The sequence below is a fragment of the Marmota monax genome, unplaced genomic scaffold (assembly GCF_021218885.2).
Source record: "Marmota monax isolate L192 unplaced genomic scaffold, Marmota_monax_Labrador192_F-V1.1 WCK01_AAM20220418_F8-fsc00045, whole genome shotgun sequence".
Taxonomy (NCBI): domain Eukaryota; kingdom Metazoa; phylum Chordata; class Mammalia; order Rodentia; family Sciuridae; genus Marmota; species Marmota monax.
Genome location: NW_026692132.1, coordinates 9344803 through 9363610, shown reverse-complemented (window position 1 = coordinate 9363610; position 18808 = coordinate 9344803). Strand labels below are relative to the sequence as shown.

Genomic DNA, 18808 nt, shown 5'->3' with positions numbered 1-18808 from the left:
GACACAAAGGTTAATTCCCAGGCCCTCCCCAGGTGCCAACTACAAGAACCACATACAGTAAAAAGGCAACTGCTTTTCACTCACCTTGGTGCAATTACCCCGGCTCCGCCTTGAATGCTCAGCTTATAACTCTGGTCTTTATTCCTATCTGATTTTCTCTCTTCAGACTTTTTATTGAATGCCCCAAAGGCCTTCCTAATAGTCATTTGTTTGGACTGATTACCTTAGTGTTTTTATTTGCATTTTATTAAGAACACTGCCTCTCTAACCAGCCTCCTGGATCTCATATACTGTCCTGACCCATGCTATCTGGGCAGTAAAAAGTACATTATTATTGTTATTGTCATATAAAACTCTGTGCCACCAACTGCTCAAAACGGTTTTGTCTACATGTCCTTCTGTCTCTGCCAGCACTCTTCCCTCAGCAACCTTCTGTCTCTTCACTCCTTTTACCTTGTTTTCTTGCCTTAGACTTCTCACTGGGTTTGGTAACCAGGTGTTGGGTTCTTTTTTCTCCTTGTATCTGACTCTGCTTTTCAGTGTCTTAGATGAGGTGATGTTGAGTTTTAGACTTTCCTTACACACTGACTACATCATCCCAGGGTACTGACTTCCTCTTCTCCCACCTGATGGGTGTGATTGATCTGCTCCAATCCATCCATCCCTCACAGTGTTCATTGGAAGAGCATGAGCTGAAACTCCAGATGGAGATTACACATGTTCTTCATTTCTCTTCTAGAACTAAAGGTAACTGTGCAAACTCTAGCACCTGATCTCTCCCACAGCTTTTGTTCTAATGTCCAGCTGAACCAAATCCAGCCCCTTTCAGGGAAGACTTTGGTGGTATTCAAATGGAAGGCATTGTCCTGGAGGCAACCTGAGTTCAGGGGACAAAGTTCCAGTCATAGAGGATTAAGGGGACAAAGATCTCCTGGGGCTCTGGGCAGGGTAAAGAAAGGAGTGCTTCCCCCATTAATGGTGATAATGAAGGAAGACATTTCAAATGAGCCTTGAAGAATAGGTAGGTAATATCAATCATTAACATAGTTGCATAACACATTAAAATTAGAATTCAAGTGAAGACCTGGGCATAGAGTTAAATCCTAAGTCTTAGGAATCCTCTGCATAGAGCTTAATAGGCAGAGGGAAAGAGAAAATTCTTCCAATGACAAATCAATGAAGACACAGATGCAGAGCTCAGAGTATGCTCAATTTAAATGGAAAGGAGGATACATCATTTGAAATAGCAAGAGATGAAAGTAGAAAAATATTTTGGAGTAATTTTCAAGCTCTTTGAACCATTTGTCAAGAAGTTTGAGAATAATTTGATCTTTAATTGATTCAGAAATTTTTTATTGAACATTTATTAAGTATGAGGCATTAAGAATGCATTAGTGAATAAAATATTTGCTAATATTGAGAAGGAAAGGGATAGAGTAAGGGCTTGAACGAAGTTCATGATGATTGCTCTGGAGGCTGTTATAGGAGCTTAGCTAGAAATGAGCAAATGAACTGCTGATACTTATTCTGTAAGCAGTTTCACAACTACAAGTACAGGGATAGCACTCACAAAGAGTCACATGAATACCACATTCATTATGACTATCATTGAAAAAAATCTTAATGACCTATGTACATATGGAGCAGTACAATGTGAAGAAGCAAGTTCAATGTTTTTGTCTTTCAAAAGAGCTGCAGGCAAGAAAAAGTAGCCTAAAAGCAAAAAAGAGAATGCAAGGTGTTATTATCCTGGAGAGCCAATGGTGTGTAATAAAAGATGGCTTTGATTTTTCTGCCTTTGAATGCAGGGTGTACATTTTACAAGTTTGAGTTATGGAATGTTACATTAAGCAATATGGTTGTAAAAACTAGGAGGCTTTTCTGCAGAGACCCAGGGTTTTCACTATTCAGCAATATTGACCAGCTGAAAACCATCAGAGTCATCATGCTTTCAAAACAATTGCCCTTGCATTAAATACCACATCTTCTTCCCTTCCCAGTTTTCCTTGCATCTCTTTCCTTCCTTTTTTTCCCATAAGACAGACAAATATTCTTTGAACATTTTAGTTATGCTGTGAGCACTGTTGTGTAGATTACAACTTCTTAATTTAGTAATGACTATAAGATTGTTGGAAGACATGTATGTTCTTCATTGCTTGATAATGTATAGTACTATAGGCAGTGACATTCATAAACCATGAAAATCATAAGATAAAAATTAAAGAGAAAACATCCATTTCAGTAGTGAATTTTAGCTGGGCATGGTGATACATGCCTGGTATTCTAGCAACTCAGGAGGCTGACACAGGAGGATTGGATCACTAGATCAAAGCCAGCCTGGGCAACAGTGAGATCCTGTCTCAAAATCATAGATAAGATGGCCTGGGACGTAGCTTATTTGTAGAGTGTCCCTGAGTTCCTTCCAGTATTGCAAAGTAAAGAAAGAAAGAGAAAAAGAAAAAAAAAGTATTGAATTCTATACAACTGTCTCAAAGCCAATACTGTTACAATTCTGAAGTATACTGCCATATTACCATCCAAAAATGGGCTAAATTTAATCCTCAGATCAGATTTGACCCTTGTTAGAAATCCTCCAACATTTCTCAAGGATTAATGTCACATAGCTCCTTTTTAGTTTGTCTATGGATTGCTAAATTGTCTGGTAGACATGAAGAGAGAAAGCAGGAGTAAAATTTATTATAAAATGAAATAGAGCTTGACTAATTAAAATAAAGAAAAGCATTGAAGGACAATGGAGTTGTAAGGTCGAAGATTTCAGGGAATCAGTATCTTACAAGGTGCAAAGGCTACAATGTTTAGGGTAAGAGGAAACATGGGTTGTTGGCCAGGAATTCTTTAAGTTGTAAAAGTACAACTTAAAAAGCTAGATTCGCCCCACTTTTAACAGACTTGCCGAGCCTTTTTTTTTTTTTAATATCCACCAGGTTGATTCAATATTCCCTTTAGATTTAACATTTTTCTCTAGACCAGTGATCAGTTCCATTAGAGTTAATGTCCTCTTTTTATGATTCTCTAGATCAGTGCTCAGTCCTATTAGACTTAATGTTCTCTTTTTATAATAATTACTTCTTTATGCCTGCTTTACAATTCTGAAATGAAATTAACAAATGATAACCTATTTACAAAGAAAAAAATTTAAAAATCAATATAATGCCATAATTATCTTCCAGGGATATAGTCACTGTGTATTTCACAGGAAGTTGAAGTTCGTCCTTATTATACCAAGAGTTTTCATCTTTGAAATTCAAATGACCTACAGGAACATTGCTTGTAGTATTTGAGGATAGAACATAGCTAGAGCATTCTGAATTTGAAGTTGTACATAGAGTCATATATTGGGCTGCTTCAATATGTCTTCAAATGTAGCCATGCAAGAGTGTTTACATCTTGAGATGCATATTACATTACTTGATTTTTATTTCTCATTTGTAGTTAGAACAATTTTATTATATTTTGAAAAATTTTGTATGTAGATGGATTATCTATTAATTTCATTTTAGAATGGTAAAACAGGCCAGGAGTATAGTAGTCTCAAGACTGAATAATTCATTCATTTGGTTATTGGCAAGATTTTGTTTCTTGTAAACTATTAGACTTATGACTCCAGCTTTTGTAATGTAGACCCCTGAATGGAGTTGTTTACAACATGGAAGACTGATTCCCTCAGGGCAAGTAATAAGACAGGACAAGAGAGGAAGAGAGAGAAGAGAATTAGAGAGACTGAGAAAGAGAGATGAGACACTTGGAGGGTGTACCATGAAAGGTCAAAGGCTGGTATCCAAGAAGAAAAACTAAGGATACATTTAACCTAATTTTCTAAGTGGGATCCCTTTATTCTGCCACATTCTATTTACTAGATACAACTCACTAAATCCAGCCCACACTGAAGGAGAGATCACACAAAGGCTGGAACCAGAACGTGAAGGTTATGGGGCCATTTCTGGGCCAGCATGCTATATGGTGGTCACCCATCCTTCAGAGAAGGGAAGAGGAGATGGAACCCATGTCTTATCTTCATCTTCTGTGTTCCTTTGCATACTTCACCATCCTTGCTTTTGCTTATTTTTCCTTCCCTCAAACGTCCACTCAGTTGATATCAGCAGGTTCCTTTGTGAATGTATCCCTCTCTGCCTTTCCCTCTCATATTAACCTTGAGAAATCCTCTCTCCATTTTCCCTTTCTTTCTTTCATTCTCTTCTAGATATATAACAGATCCTACCTGGTCACAATTTATTGATGTCAGTATTAAGGAAAATAAAAGAATAACCTCATATTTTAAGTAAGATTCATATTAAAGAAATAGAATGGCACCTCCATATTACCATCTCTCCTAGATTTGGAATATTTCCTGAAGTTGACCACTAAACTTTTACAAATCTTCATCACCTTCCTTATATTCATCCACTTTTCTGCAAGCACCTGTTTTTTTTGTTGTTGTTGTTGTTTTGTTTAGAACTGTGTATCAGATATTCTTTCTGATCTATTTTGTTCAACTTACCTACTGCCATTGAAATCATTCCAAGAAAATTGTTCAATTCTTTCTAAAAAGAGCCTACACTCCATCAACATTTATGAGATAACATATTGTAGTGGCATAAGTACTAATCTAGCCGTCCTAAATCCCCTGTTCTTACTTTGATGTTGCCTAGTACTAGTCTATTCCCTGATCACATTGTGAAGCAGATTTGCTATAAACTGGCTACCAACTTGTCTGAGTTCAGCAAGATAGACTACCCACACACAAGGAAGTATTAAAACAGATTTATTACTTACAGATAGGCAGCAAGGGGCAACAGAAGACTGGGATTCATTGCAAGCTGACTCTCATGGCTCAGGAAATCTTGCCCAGGATGGTTGGAGTGGCACTCATACTGCAGCTAAAAGACCACGGAAAGTAGCCACCCTGAGTTTATACCCCTGGGGAAACATTGAAGAACATCCTGTTCCTGGAGAAGAAAGGAATAGAGCATATGCTATTCTAAACAGTTCCTCCTTGTCTCAGGATGTTGAATTTCCAGCACATTCTGCAGTCATTCTGGAGAACAATAAACAAAAAAGGAGGGAGAAATGACTTAACCCAAGGCCTCCTAGGGAACTTCCCTGTGCACATTACCTTGAACAAGTCACAATACCTCTGAGTCTGATTTTGATGATAAGTAAAACCACGACACCTACATAAACTCTTAATGGGTTTCTTCCAAGATTGAAAAAATAATGAAGATATATTTGATATATTTGAAGCTGACAGTAAGGCTGCTTCATATTACTGTAATAAAATACCTAAGGTAATTTATTTATAATGAAAAAAATGATTATTTGCCTCATGGTTATGGATTTTCCAGTCCAAGATCAGGTAGCGTCATTGCTTTGGATCTCTGGTGAGGGCACTGAATGAAAATAGTCAGAGTGCATATGAGACCAAAGTGCCCACAGACTGAGCCAGAGAGCAGAAATAGAAGAAGAGGGTCTCACAATCCCCTTTGATGGCATTACATCAAGACCTCCCAATAGCACCACCCTGAGGACTAAGAATTTAAAACATAGGCCTTTGGGAGACACCATCCATATTCAAACCATGGCAAAACCTTAGGGAGTTATTTATATTTACACAATTGTTTCTATAAGGAAGACTTGAAGTTTAAAATAACACTCACGTGGATGAAATTAGAAAAAACAATCCATTTGTATGTTGGTAGTTTCCTATATTTAAAACTTATGTTTATATAGATAAAATTGAGTAATTTATACATAAATCTTGAGAAGGATATTGACAAATATTTTTATCCAGCTTAAATTTACATTTTTTTTGCCTGAATTATTTTTCAAACTCAATAATCATGTCTTTAAAACACACAAGATTGGGCTGGGGTTATGGCTCAGAGGTAGAGCACTCACTTTGCATGCATGAGGCACTGGGTTCAATCTTCAGCACCACATAAAAAGTAAATAAATAAATAAGATAAAGATCTTGTGTCTACCTATAACTAAACATAAAACAAACGAAGAATGAAGAAAGAGAAGTAAGATACAAAATCTTTCAGTACAAATGTTTTACTTTGGTATCACAAGTGCATAGTGCAAACATACAATAGGCAATTAATGAAGGTCTTTCATGGAAGGCAATTTTAGTCACACATACATAGCCACAGGATACTGTGAAGTATAGAAAACTATTGATTTTTTTAGTTACCTGGGTACCTAAAAAAGAAATTAGTCACAATGAACTCTCAAAATAGCCTCTAATACAGTTAAATTGGTGGAAATATTTATTATTCCTTATAGTCCTCATACTTTGAATCAAAATAATTTCTGAGTTCCTATGTAAAATGCAACTTTGCTGATAAAGTTAGCAAGAGACATGACGGATCATTCTTGCAAGACGTGTGAGGTTGTTTGTGACTAGTGGGAATGATTCTTAACCACCTGGACTTAAAAGTTTTAAGTATTTTCACGTTAACTAAAAAATGCAAGTCTGATTCACTATTTCTTAAACTTCATATTCTGGTTGGATGCAAAGGACAGGCAGAGAGCTACAAGTAAGAAATATTATACTAGTCAGGATATATTTTGAGGATTTGCCAGCATCATGACCCTGATGATCTGATCATTATCACCATTATTGACCATCTAACCAATAAAATATTACATTGTTCTGGGTTATGAAAATAGGCTTATTGCCAGAGAAAACAAAATTAGTTTACAGACAGATGATAAATTAGAAAATGTTGGAGTTAAATGGACTTTTCTTTGTACAGATACATTTTTAAGCAGAATAAAATTAGCTGAAAGATAAAGTGAATAGTAAAGCCTTAAAGTTCAGATTGTAGGTACAACCTCTTTCTTAGGACTGCTCTTCCTTACACTCCTTCCCTTAAGTCTTCAATTTCTTCCTTCCTTTTTTATGTATTAAATATTAATGCTCAGGTTCAATACCTAACATTTTCCAACCTCTGCATAATCACTCAAGTGCATTCCCATTGTTTAACTTCCGTTTGCATGTTGATGATACTGAGCTCCTACATCTATCCCAGGCATCTCTCCAGACCACTACATTTCATTGACTCTTAGATCTCTGGACCCTTGTAAGCTGTCATTCATTTATGTGGACTGAGTACCTTTCCTTGTCTCAGACAAGGAAAGGTCCTTTTAAATAGAATTAATAGAATTAATCCACAATAATGTGGAAACACAGGAAAACAAAATCAATATTATTTGAGAAATTTTTCAGAAGCAGTGCACAAGATGGTACAAGATCAGCAGAACACACTCTACTGAATTCTTGAAAAAGGGAAGAGAAAGAAAATTCTGTAACTGAGTCAAGTTCAGAGACAAAAGAGAGGAAAGGGAAAGGGGTAAGGGTAATATTTGCGGTGGTTTAAAGAATTCAGTTCAGGGAAGATGGTAATGTGCTTTTTTTCCTCTTTATTCACAATAGCCCCACCCACCTTTCTTCAATACGTGCTTGAGTCAAATGGTGGTTGCAAAGTGATTTACTATCACATAGAAACAATGAGTATTGGAATCTCCTAGAGAGGAAAAATGAGGAATCCTAATGACTGGAAGATGAACTAATGGCATTAGGGTTGTTCCTGGCACCAAACTCCACCCCTTTTGTGTAATAATGGAGGAAGGTATAGTAAACAGATATCTCATCCTTGAAAGAATAGAAAATTCTATGATTCCTAATTACTTCAGGAAAATAAACATGGAATAGAGGTGATACATTTTATAAGAGAAAAAATGCAACCAGAGAAACAGAACTGTCAGAGGAAACAAAGGAATTCCATAGATAGTTATCTCAGATGCATAAATGAGAACATACATTAGTTTGACTTCTTTGATGTCAGGACTAAGGATAAACCATAGTTAAATTTTAAAAAGAATTTATTAGCAGAACATAACAAATGTTAATAGAATTAATCTGAGGCAGAGACCCAGGATTAGAAATAGGAGAAGGCCAGGGCCTAATACATAGGGACTATTCTTCTTCAGAGATGGCATCTTCAAGTAATCATACTCCACACATTTTTTTTTCTCTTTATTATCCCTGGGAATCCAAGTTCTGAACACCAATTAATAGAATTACATGGAGGACCAAGAGACCAGCAAGGAGTTAATAATAAGGTTTGGTAGACAGTCTTTTCATGTCATTATTTCAGTATATTTCCTATCACCATTACCTTTTTGACATACGGATCATTTGGGTATTTCTCTAGTTACATTATTTGATTTCTACCTTAATCATATTATAGTTTGAGAATATCCACGAAGTGGTACCAATTCCTTGGAGACTCTTCCTTTGACTAGGATATAGGTTGCTGCATGTTGTGGATTTCCAGGGTATTTCAAGAGAGTTCTGCTCTGCAGTCTCTGAACAGTGTTCTATCTGTGACTATAGGGTGTTAAGACTGTTAATTAGGTAGTTTTACATCTATGTTCTTATCAACTTTTGTTTCTTATATACATTATATCAGATTTAGCTCAATTACATTTCATATTATTTAAAAGATATTTTGTTTTCAAGTTCGGATTATTCACCACTAATGTACATATGAGGTCTGTAGACTCCACTCATATGTGGAAATGCAGCTGATATTTATAAGTTGATTTTGTATCATATAAACTTGCTAAATTGATTTATTCATTCCAGTAATATTTCAGTTGATTCAAAAAGATTTTCCAAGTGGACAATCGATTCTATCAATAGAAAATTCCTAAATAGAAAATTTTACTCTTCCATTCCAAACTACATCATTTTACTTATTTATTTGTGATTCTACTGCACTGAAAAGAGCAATACAACATTACCTCTAACACACTATTGAATTGAAAAATTGAGAGTAGACATTTCTGCCTTGTTCCTGACCTTTGGAGGAAAGCATCTGGTCTTCAGCAAATATTATTGTGAGCTGTAAATTTTTATAGATTGCCTTTATCTAACTGAGGAAATTCCTACCAACTGTAGTATTCTGAGTTTCCATTAGGAATAGATATTGAATTTAAAAAAAAATTTCTTCATCTGTAGAGGGGATAATATAGTTTTCTTTTTAACTGTATTAATAGTTAATGATGTTGATTCATTAAGGGATATGCCAATATTAAATTTCTGGGATAAACCCTACATGAACATGATATATTATCTTTGCATGTGCTGGTGGATCCTACTTGTTGAAATTTAAAAATATTTTCATGTATGTTCATGGTGGCTATAGGTTTCATTTTATTTTCTGTAATGCCTTTGGCTTTGCTATCAGTAACACTAGATTCATCGAATGAGTTGGATAGTATCCCCTATTTTATTCTTTTTCACAAGTGCAGAGTATTCTGTGTGTCTGTGTATCACAGTTTCTTTACGCATTCATCAGCTGATGGACACTTACGTTGTAAATATTAATATTATTTCTCACTTTATGGTAGCAATTATGTTGAAGATCTCTGGGTCTAGAGATTTTGTTTTTTGTCTTGTAGGAAGATCATTAACTATAAATTCAATTTCTTGAACTTGGTTATTCAGGCTATTTCTTCTTGAATAAAGTTTGTGGGAGAAATGTGTCCATTTAATTCAACTTGTTAGATTTATAGGAATAACATTCTCTGACTTTTTTCAAAGTCTAAAAATGTATTGTGGTGCTCGCTTCGGCAGCACATATACTAAAATTGGAACGATACAGAGAAGATTAGCATGGCCCCTGCGCAAGGATGACACGCAAATTCGTGAAGCGTTCCATATTTTTAAATAGTGCCCAAAACCAACAGCGGGAGGTATCTCAGTAAAGGGGGAGGAAAACAACCAAAAAGTAAAAACTAGCCAAACTAAAATAAATAAATAAATAAACATGACTGGAAGTACAAACCATATTTCAATTGTAACCTTAAATGTTAATGGCCTAAACTCACCAATCAAGAGACACAGGCTGGTAACCTGGATCAAAAAAAAAATCCAACAATATGCTGCCTTCAGGAGACTCATATGATAGGAAAAGACATACACAGGCTGAAGGTGAAAGGTTGGGAAAAATCATACCACTCACATGGCCCTCGGAAGCAAGCAGGAGTGGCCATACTCATATCGAATAAAATCAACTTCAAACCTAAGTTAATCAAAAGGGATAAAGAAGGACACTATATCCTGTTAAAAGGAACTATTCACCAACAAGACATAACAATTATCAATTTATATGCACCAAATAATGGTGCAGCAACGTTCATAAAACAAACTCTCCTCAGTTCAAGAGTCAAATTCACCACAACACAATAATTATGGGTGACTTCAACACACCGCTCTCGCCATTAGACAGATCCTCCAGACAAAAGTTGAATAAAGAAACTATAGAACTCAATGACACAATCAATAACCTAGACTTAACCGACATATATAGAATATATCAACCATCATCAAGTGGATACACGTTCTTCTCAGCAGCACATGGATCATACTCAAAGATAGATCATATATTATGCCATAGGGCAACTCTTAGTAAATATAAAGGAGTGGAGATAATACCATGCACCATATCTGATCATAATGGAATGAAACTGGAAATCAATGAAAAAAGAAGGAAGGAAAAATCCTGCATCACATGGAAAATAAACAATATGTTACTGAATGATCAATGGGTTACAGAAGACATAAAGGAGGAAATCAAAAAATTCTTAGAGATAAACAACAATTCAGACACAACATACCGGAATCTATGGGACACAATGAAAGCAGTTTTAAGAGGGAAATTCATTTCCTGGAGTTCATTCCTCAAAAAAAGAAAAAACCAACAAATAAACGAACTCACACTACATCTCAAAACCCTAGAAAAGGAAGAGCAAAACAACAGCAAATATAGCAGAAGACAAGAAATAATTAAAATCAGAGCAGAAATCAATGAAATTGAAACAAAAAAAACCATTGAAAAAATTGATAAAACTAAAAGTTGGTTCTTTGAAAAAATAAATAAGATCGACAGACCCTTAGCCATGCTAATGAAGAGAAGAAGAGAGAGAATTCAAATTACTAACATACGGGATGAAAAAGGCAATATCACAACAGACACCACAGAAATACAGAAGATAATTAGAAAGTATTTTGAAACCCTATATTCCAATAAAATAGAAGACAGTGAAGACATCGATAAATTTCTTAAGTCATATGAGCTGCCCAGATTGAGTCAGGAAGACACACACAATTTAAACAGACCAATAACAAAGGAAGAAATAGAAGAAGCCATCAAAAGACTACCAACCAAAAAAAGCCCTGGACCAGACGGGTATACAGCGGAGTTTTACAAAACCTTCAAAGAAGAATTAATACCAATACTTTTCAAGCTATTTCAAGAAATAGAAAAAGAAGGAGCTCTTCCAAATTCATTCTATGAGGCCAACATCACCCTGATCCCGAAACCAGACAAAGACACTTCAAAGAAAGAAAACTACAGACCAATATCTCTAATGAACATAGATGCAAAAATTCTCAATAAAATCCTGGCGAATCGAATACAAAAGCATATCAAAAAAATTGTGCACCATGATCAAGTAGGATTCATCCCTGGGATGCAAGGTTGGTTCAATATACGGAAATCAATAAATATTATTCACCACATCAATAGACTTAAAGATAAGAACCATATGATCGTCTCGATAGATGCAGAAAAAGCATTCGACAAAGTACAGCATCCTTTTATGTTCAAAACACTAGAAAAACTGGGGATAACAGGAACTTACCTCAACATTGTAAAAGCTATATATGCTAAGCCTCAGGCTAGCATCATTCTAAATGGAGAAAAACTGAAGGCATTCCCGCTAAAATCTGGAACAAGACAGGGATGCCCTCTCTCACCACTTCTATTTAATTTAGTCCTTGAAATACTAGCCAGAGCAATTAGACAGACAAAAGAAATTAAAGGCATAAAAATAGGAAAAGAAGAACTTAAAATATCACTATTTGCGGACGATATGATCCTATACTTAGAAGACCCAAAAGGGTCTACAAAGAAACTACTAGAACTAATAAATGAATTCAGCAAAGTGGCAGGATATAAAATCAACACGCATAAATCAAAGGCATTCCTGTATATCAGTAACAAAACTTCTGAAATGGAAATGAGGAAAACCACCCCATTCACAATATCCTCAAAAAAAAAAATAAAATACTTGGGAATCAACCTAACAAAAGAGGTGAAAGATTTATACAATGAAAACTACAGAACCCTAAAGAGAGAGATAGAAGAAGATCTTAGAAGATGGGAAAATGTACCCTGTTCATGGATAGGCAGAACCAACATCATCAAAATGGCGATATTACCCAAAGTTCTCTACAGGTTCAACGCAATGCCAATCAAAATCCCAACGGCATTTCTGGTAGAAATAGATAAAGCTATCATGAAATTCATATGGAAAAACAAAAGACCCAGAATAGCAAAAGCAATTCTAAGCAGGAAGTGTGAATCGGGAGGTATAGCGATACCAGATTTCAAACTGTACTACAGAGCAATAGTAACAAAAACAGCATGGTACTGGTACCAAAACAGGCAGGTGGATCAATGGTACAGAATAGAGGACACAGAGACCAATCCACAAAATTACAATTTTCTTATATTTGATAAAGGCGCTAAAAGCATGCAATGGAGGAAGGATAGCATCTTCAACAAATGGTGCTGGGAAAACTGGAAATCCATATGCAACAAAATGAAGCTGAACCCCTTTCTCTCGCCATGCACAAAAGTAAATTCAAAATGGATCAAGGACCTAGATATCAAATCAGAGACTCTGCACCTGATAGAAGAAAAAGTTGGCTCCGATCTACACATTGTGGGGTCGGGCTCCAAATTCCTTAATAGGACGCCCATAGCACAAAAGTTAATAACTAGAATCAACAAATGGGACTTACTCAAACTAAAAAGTTTTTTCTCAGCAAGAGAAACAATAAGAGAGGTAAATAGGGAACCTACATCCTGGGAACAAATCTTTACTCCTCAAACTTCAGATAGAGCCCTAATATCCAGAATATACAAAGAACTCAAAAAATTAAACAACAAGATAACAAACAACCCTATCAACAAATGGGCGAAGGACCTGAACAGACACTTCTCAGAGGAGGACATACAATCTATCAACAAGTACATGAAAAAATGCTCACCATCTCTAGCAGTCAGAGAAATGCAAATCAAAACCACCCTAAGATACCATCTCACTCCAGTAAGATTGGCAGCCATTATGAAGTCAAGCAACAATAAGTGCTGGCGAGGATGTGGGGAAAAGGGTACACTTGTACATTGCTGGTGGAACTGCAAACTGGTGCGGCCAATATGGAAAGCAGTATGGAGATTCCTAGGAAAGCTGGGAATGGAACCACCATTTGACCCAGCTATCGCCCTTCTCGGTCTATTCCCTGAGGACCTTAAAAGAGCATACTATAGGGATACTGCCACATCAATGATCATGGCAGCACAATTCACAATAGCTAGACTTTGGAATCAACCCAGATGCCCTTCAATAGATGAATGGATTAAAAAACTGTGGCATTTATACACAATGGAGTATTATGCAGCACTAAAAAATGACAAAATCATGGAATTTGCAGGGAAATGGATGGCATTAGAGCAGATTATGCTAAGTGAAGCTAGCCAATCCTTAAAAAACAAATGCCAAATGTCTTCTTTGATATAAAGAGAGCAACTAAGATCAGAACAGGGAAGAAGAGCATGAGGAAAAGATTAACATTAAACAGAGACGAGTGGGGGGAGAGAAAGGGAGAGAGAAGGGAAACTATGGAAATGGAAGGAGACCCTCATTGTTACACAAAATTACATATAAGAGTTTGTGAGGGGAAAGGGGAAAAAAAACAAGCGAGAGAATTAAACAACAGCAGATGGGGTAGAGAGGGAAGATGAGAGGGAAGGGGAGGGGGGGATAGTAGGGGATAGGAAAGGTAGCAGAAAAGAACAGTCACTAATATGGTATTATGTAAAAATGTGGATGTGTAACCGATGTGATTCTGCAACTTGTATTTGGGGTAAAAAGTGGGAGTTCATAACCCACTTGAATCAAATGTATGGAAGATGATATGTCATGAGCTTTGTAATGTTTTGAACAACCAATTAAAAAAAATGTATTGTGTTATCGATTATATTCTTAGTGATCATTTCTCTGCCTATTAATTATTGAGAAACTGGTATTGAAATATAATTGTTGATACATCTATATCACTCCCATCAGTTTTTTTTTTTCATTCTTTTTTCCCCATACTAAAAATATTTATAGCCTCAAACATTTGACATCTATTTATGGTAAAAACATTCAAATTCTATATTCTACCTTTTGAAACATATAGTACAATTTTGTTCTTTATAGCTATCCTACTGTGCAATAGCATGCTAGAACTTTTCACTCCCATCTATTTGTTACGTGGTACCCCTGGATCAACCTCTCCCTGTCTCTCCCCCATCTTACTCTCTCCAGCATCTCGTAACTACCATTCTATTCTTCTATGAAATAAAGATATTTTTAAAGTTCACATGTTAGTGAGATCATGAGGTACTTCTCTTTCTGTGCCTGGCTTATTTCATTTAAGATGATGAACACCAATCCCATCCCTGTTGCCTGAAATGACAGAATTTCATTCTTTTTTCACAAGTGCATAGTATTCTGTGTGTCTGTGTATCACAGTTTCTTTACCCATTCATCAGCTGATGGACACTTACATTGTTTCCATTTCTTGACTATTGTGAATAGTGCTGTAAAGAACATGGAAAGGCACATTTCTCTTTAATATACATATTTCCTTTCCTTTGGATATGCCCAGTAGTGGTATTGTTGGACCATATAGTAATTATATTTTTAATATATTAAGAAAACTCAAAGCAATTTTTCATAATGACTGATCTAATTTACATTCCCACCAATGCTGTGTAAGAGTTCCCTTTTCTTTGTATCCTTGCCAGCACTTGTTACCATTAGTTTTTTGTATACTATTTATTTTTACTGAAGGTAGATGATATCTTACTATGGTTATGGTTTGCATTTCCATGATCATTAGTGATGTTAAGCATTTTTTTTTCATGTACTTGTTGGTCATTTGCATGTCTTATTTTGAAAAACGTCTATTTAGATTCATTGCCTATTTTTAATTAGGTTATTTATTTCTTTTATGGAGCTTTTGGAGTTTCTTATATATGCTGAATATTAACCCCTTGTCAGATCTATTTGTAAATATTCTCTCACAATATATAGGTTGTTCAAAAAGTCCTTGTCAATTGCAATGTCCCAAAGAATTTCCCCTGTTTTCTTCTAGTAGTTAATAGTTTTAGGTCTTACATTAAAGTCTATAATCCATTTCAATCCAGGTTTGTTCCAAATACATCGTTGGTGTGCTGTTCAGAAAGAACCAAGAGAATTTCTAGAAAGAGTAGTCTATTCCCACAGGCCTCCCTGGGGCCAGTATAGGCCCAGATGCCTCATCCACAGATACAGGCTTGTGGCCATGAATCGCAGGATTCAGTTCAGCTCTGGGTAGAGTCACTGAAGATGAAGCAGCCCCAGGCTCATGTTACACTTTGGGCTTCAATACCACCAAGCTGAGTCATATCCTGAGCTCACAGCTTGCTACCAGCACAACACTGTGGGGAAGACCAAGGCCCACGCTGTAATCAGCTGCCTATTGCTGAAGTAGACTCATGGCTTAAGATCACTGTAGTCACCCACAGGTGATGGTAGCTGAAGTAGTCTAATCGACTGGGCCTATGAAATTGTCACTGAAGCTGGTCTAGAGGTTTCACTCACAGGCATGCCTGGGAATAGTGAGTATTAGTATCTGCCCAGTGTTAAGTTTCACCATCCCAATACTAAGTTCCAGGGCAAAGTTTTGTGCTCTTACTTTCCTACCCCTCAGTAAATGGCTCTCATACCACATTATGCTGCCTGAGGTTGAGGTAGTGCTGGTGAAGGTAGTCTCTTGGCTACTTAGGTAGATGCTAAGCTGGGGCATGCCTGAGTCTCATAGCCATAGGATCCTTCTCAATCTCAGGGATGCACCAAGTCCTCTGCTGGTAGTGATTGCAGGCCAAAACACGAGTCTGTCCAACTTCGACTTGTAACCCAGTACCAGGCCTGCCACAGTGAAACCCAGTCCTGGGCATAGTCCTACGACCACTACTGCCCATGCAGTACTTGTAGACTAAATCACCCCTGGTACTGCATTGGCTGTGTAGCTTACTCCTCCTCCAACCTCCAATCTAGGCTTAATATGTTCTGTCTCTTTACCAGACACTGGTCTTTGCCTCTTAAAGGGGCAATTCTAAAGGCCAGCTCTATCTGTGAGCACTGGCCTCACAGAAGCTGACTGCGGGGGCAGGGTGGTGGAGACAGTCACTTCCAAGACTAACAAACTGGGTGGCATATGAATCTCACTGCTACATGGCCTGTACAGCCTTGGGTCAAAAATTTGATCTGTCCCCCAGGCACACACGTCTCTGGCATATGTTACATTACAGGTCCTTTGGTTTCTACTGGTAGGTAGACCTGCCACTTGGTTCTAAAACAAAACCCTTTGCTAGTGAGCTTTTGTGCCCTGTTCCCAGTGAGCAGAATTTTGGCTCCATCTGTTTACCCAAGGTTGGAGGAGGAGTCATTCTCCTGGCTCATGCAGTTCCAGAGGTTTAGTTGCAGGTGTCATGGGGTTTTGCCCAGAACTGAGTTTCACTGTGCCAAGCCTGGAACTGGGTTGCAAGTCTAAATCTTGAACTTAATTCTCTCTTCACATCACAACTAGGAAGCATCTCTCTCCTGGCTGAGTTGCCTGGAATTGAGGTGGGGTAACCCCGTTATCTCTTTCCTTCCTTCCTTTGATACCTCTTTTCATTTTGTTGTACTAAAAGCAGACACCATGATTTCTCTCAGGGGATAGCCTTTGTGAGGGTAGTTTGTGCATGAATAGCTGTTCAATTTGGGGTTTCTGTTGTGATATGATCACTAGAGGATCTTAGCTGCCAGGTTGTTGGGTCTCCAGTTTCATTATTGATCCCATTATTTATGTTCCTGCCTGTGGGTTTATCAATTTTATTGATTTCAAAAAAATCACATTTTTACTTCATTGATTTCTCTATTTTTTTAAAAATTTCTGCTTTATATCACTTTTCTTCTGAGAATGCCTTTAACAGACATAAATTTCTGCTGGTGATGAATAATTTCAATATTTATATGCCTGAAAATTTATATTTTTTTCATTTTTAAAAGATTTTAAAATATAAACAATGATAGGTTGCTATGGTATATCTCTTAGTGCCCTTAAATATTGTTCCACCATCTTCAGGTCATATTATTTTGGATGAGAAATCTGCTTTTCAACCTTATCTTTGCTCCCCTCTCTATAATGTGCCTTCTTTTCCTGGCTTTTAAGATTATTTTCTTTAACACTGGTTTTAGGAAATGTGATTATTAACATGCCTGTCTTCTTGGTGTGACCCTAAGGGCTGCATCTTTTATCCACCTGTTCCTTACATCTAGTAGAGTATCTGACTAGTATGTATTGATTACACAGTAAACACATGTTAAATGTAAATAATTCATGAATATAACAATTTCTCAGAGATTTCAACCTTCTCCCTTCAGTGAATGTGAGTTAAGCTACCTTAAAATTTGATATTTATTATTGTTATTGTTAAAGAAAACTTTCTTCAAGGAGAAAATATTCAAAAGAATATTTTTCCCTTTGGCCTTACCCAAGGAGGTCATGCCCTATACTTTCAAAGTGGGTAAAATCACAATATTATTATTAAGGTCAATTTAATTCTCATGGTTCTGGGGCTCTTTAACTGTAATTACCTTCTTGTACTACTAATGAGGAAGAGAAAAATGTACACAAAGTAAGACATTCACCTTGACAAAACCAAGTTCCAAACAATTCCAAGATCTTCACTCTTTCCATGGTTATTATATTTTTAAGGGGTCAACATTAAAACAGATTTTATGTCAGGTACTGTGGCACAGGCCTGTAATCCCAGCTGCTCAGGAGGCAGGAGGATTACAAATTCAAGGCCAACTTCAGAAATTTAGCAAAAGCCAGTCTCAAAATAAAAAATAAAGAGGGAATGTAGCTTAGTGAGTTCAATCCCCAGTATCCCTCTCCCCCACCAAACAAAATAAATAAATGAAAAAAAAAACAACAAAGCAAAACAGATTTTAAGCAAATATGATCATTTCCTCAAGCAAATATGACAAAAACCAAAGAATTATAAACATTTAAATTTATAATCTCTATAATCATTTAATCTTTCATAAATGAATTGTTAAAGTTGCAATTGATCATGGCTTTCATTAAAAATTATTTAAAGCTCCCTTTAAGTACTAAAGATAACAGAAAATCAAATAAATTTCTTCTGTGGTTAAAAAAAAGAGGAATGTGGTTATTATGTTATTATGTGCCTTTTTCTGATAGGCTTTGTTGAGCTTCTTGAATCCATGGGTTTATAATTTTAAATAAAATTTTAAGTATTCTTGGTTTCTCTCCCTCCTAACATCTACTGGTTATTCTTAAGAGATTTCTAATTATAAATATTTTACTTCCTTGAAGTTGTCCTTAAATTCAAGAGGATCTTGTTTATGTGTACATACAAATACTTTTTTAAAAAAACTCTTATTATTTTTATTTTTGGTACTGTTTATTGCTACTTCTTCAAGAACATTTTTCTTGTCTTTCACATTGTATAATCTGGATTTAATATGATCCAGGGCAATTTTTCATTTCAGACATTGTATCTCTGCAAGTTTGGTTTGGGGCTTTTTATTTTTCGATGTGTAGTTT

The 18808-nt window shown here is 36.2% G+C and overlaps 1 non-coding gene across 1 annotated transcript; it reads left to right on the top strand.

Moving 5' to 3' along the window:
* The first annotated feature begins 9648 nt into the window (after positions 1-9648).
* On the top strand, positions 9649-9755 carry LOC124108828 (U6 spliceosomal RNA). The gene has a single exon (XR_006856787.1). It is a non-coding gene; the product is annotated as a U6 spliceosomal RNA (small nuclear RNA).
* Positions 9756-18808: the final 9053 nt, after the last annotated feature.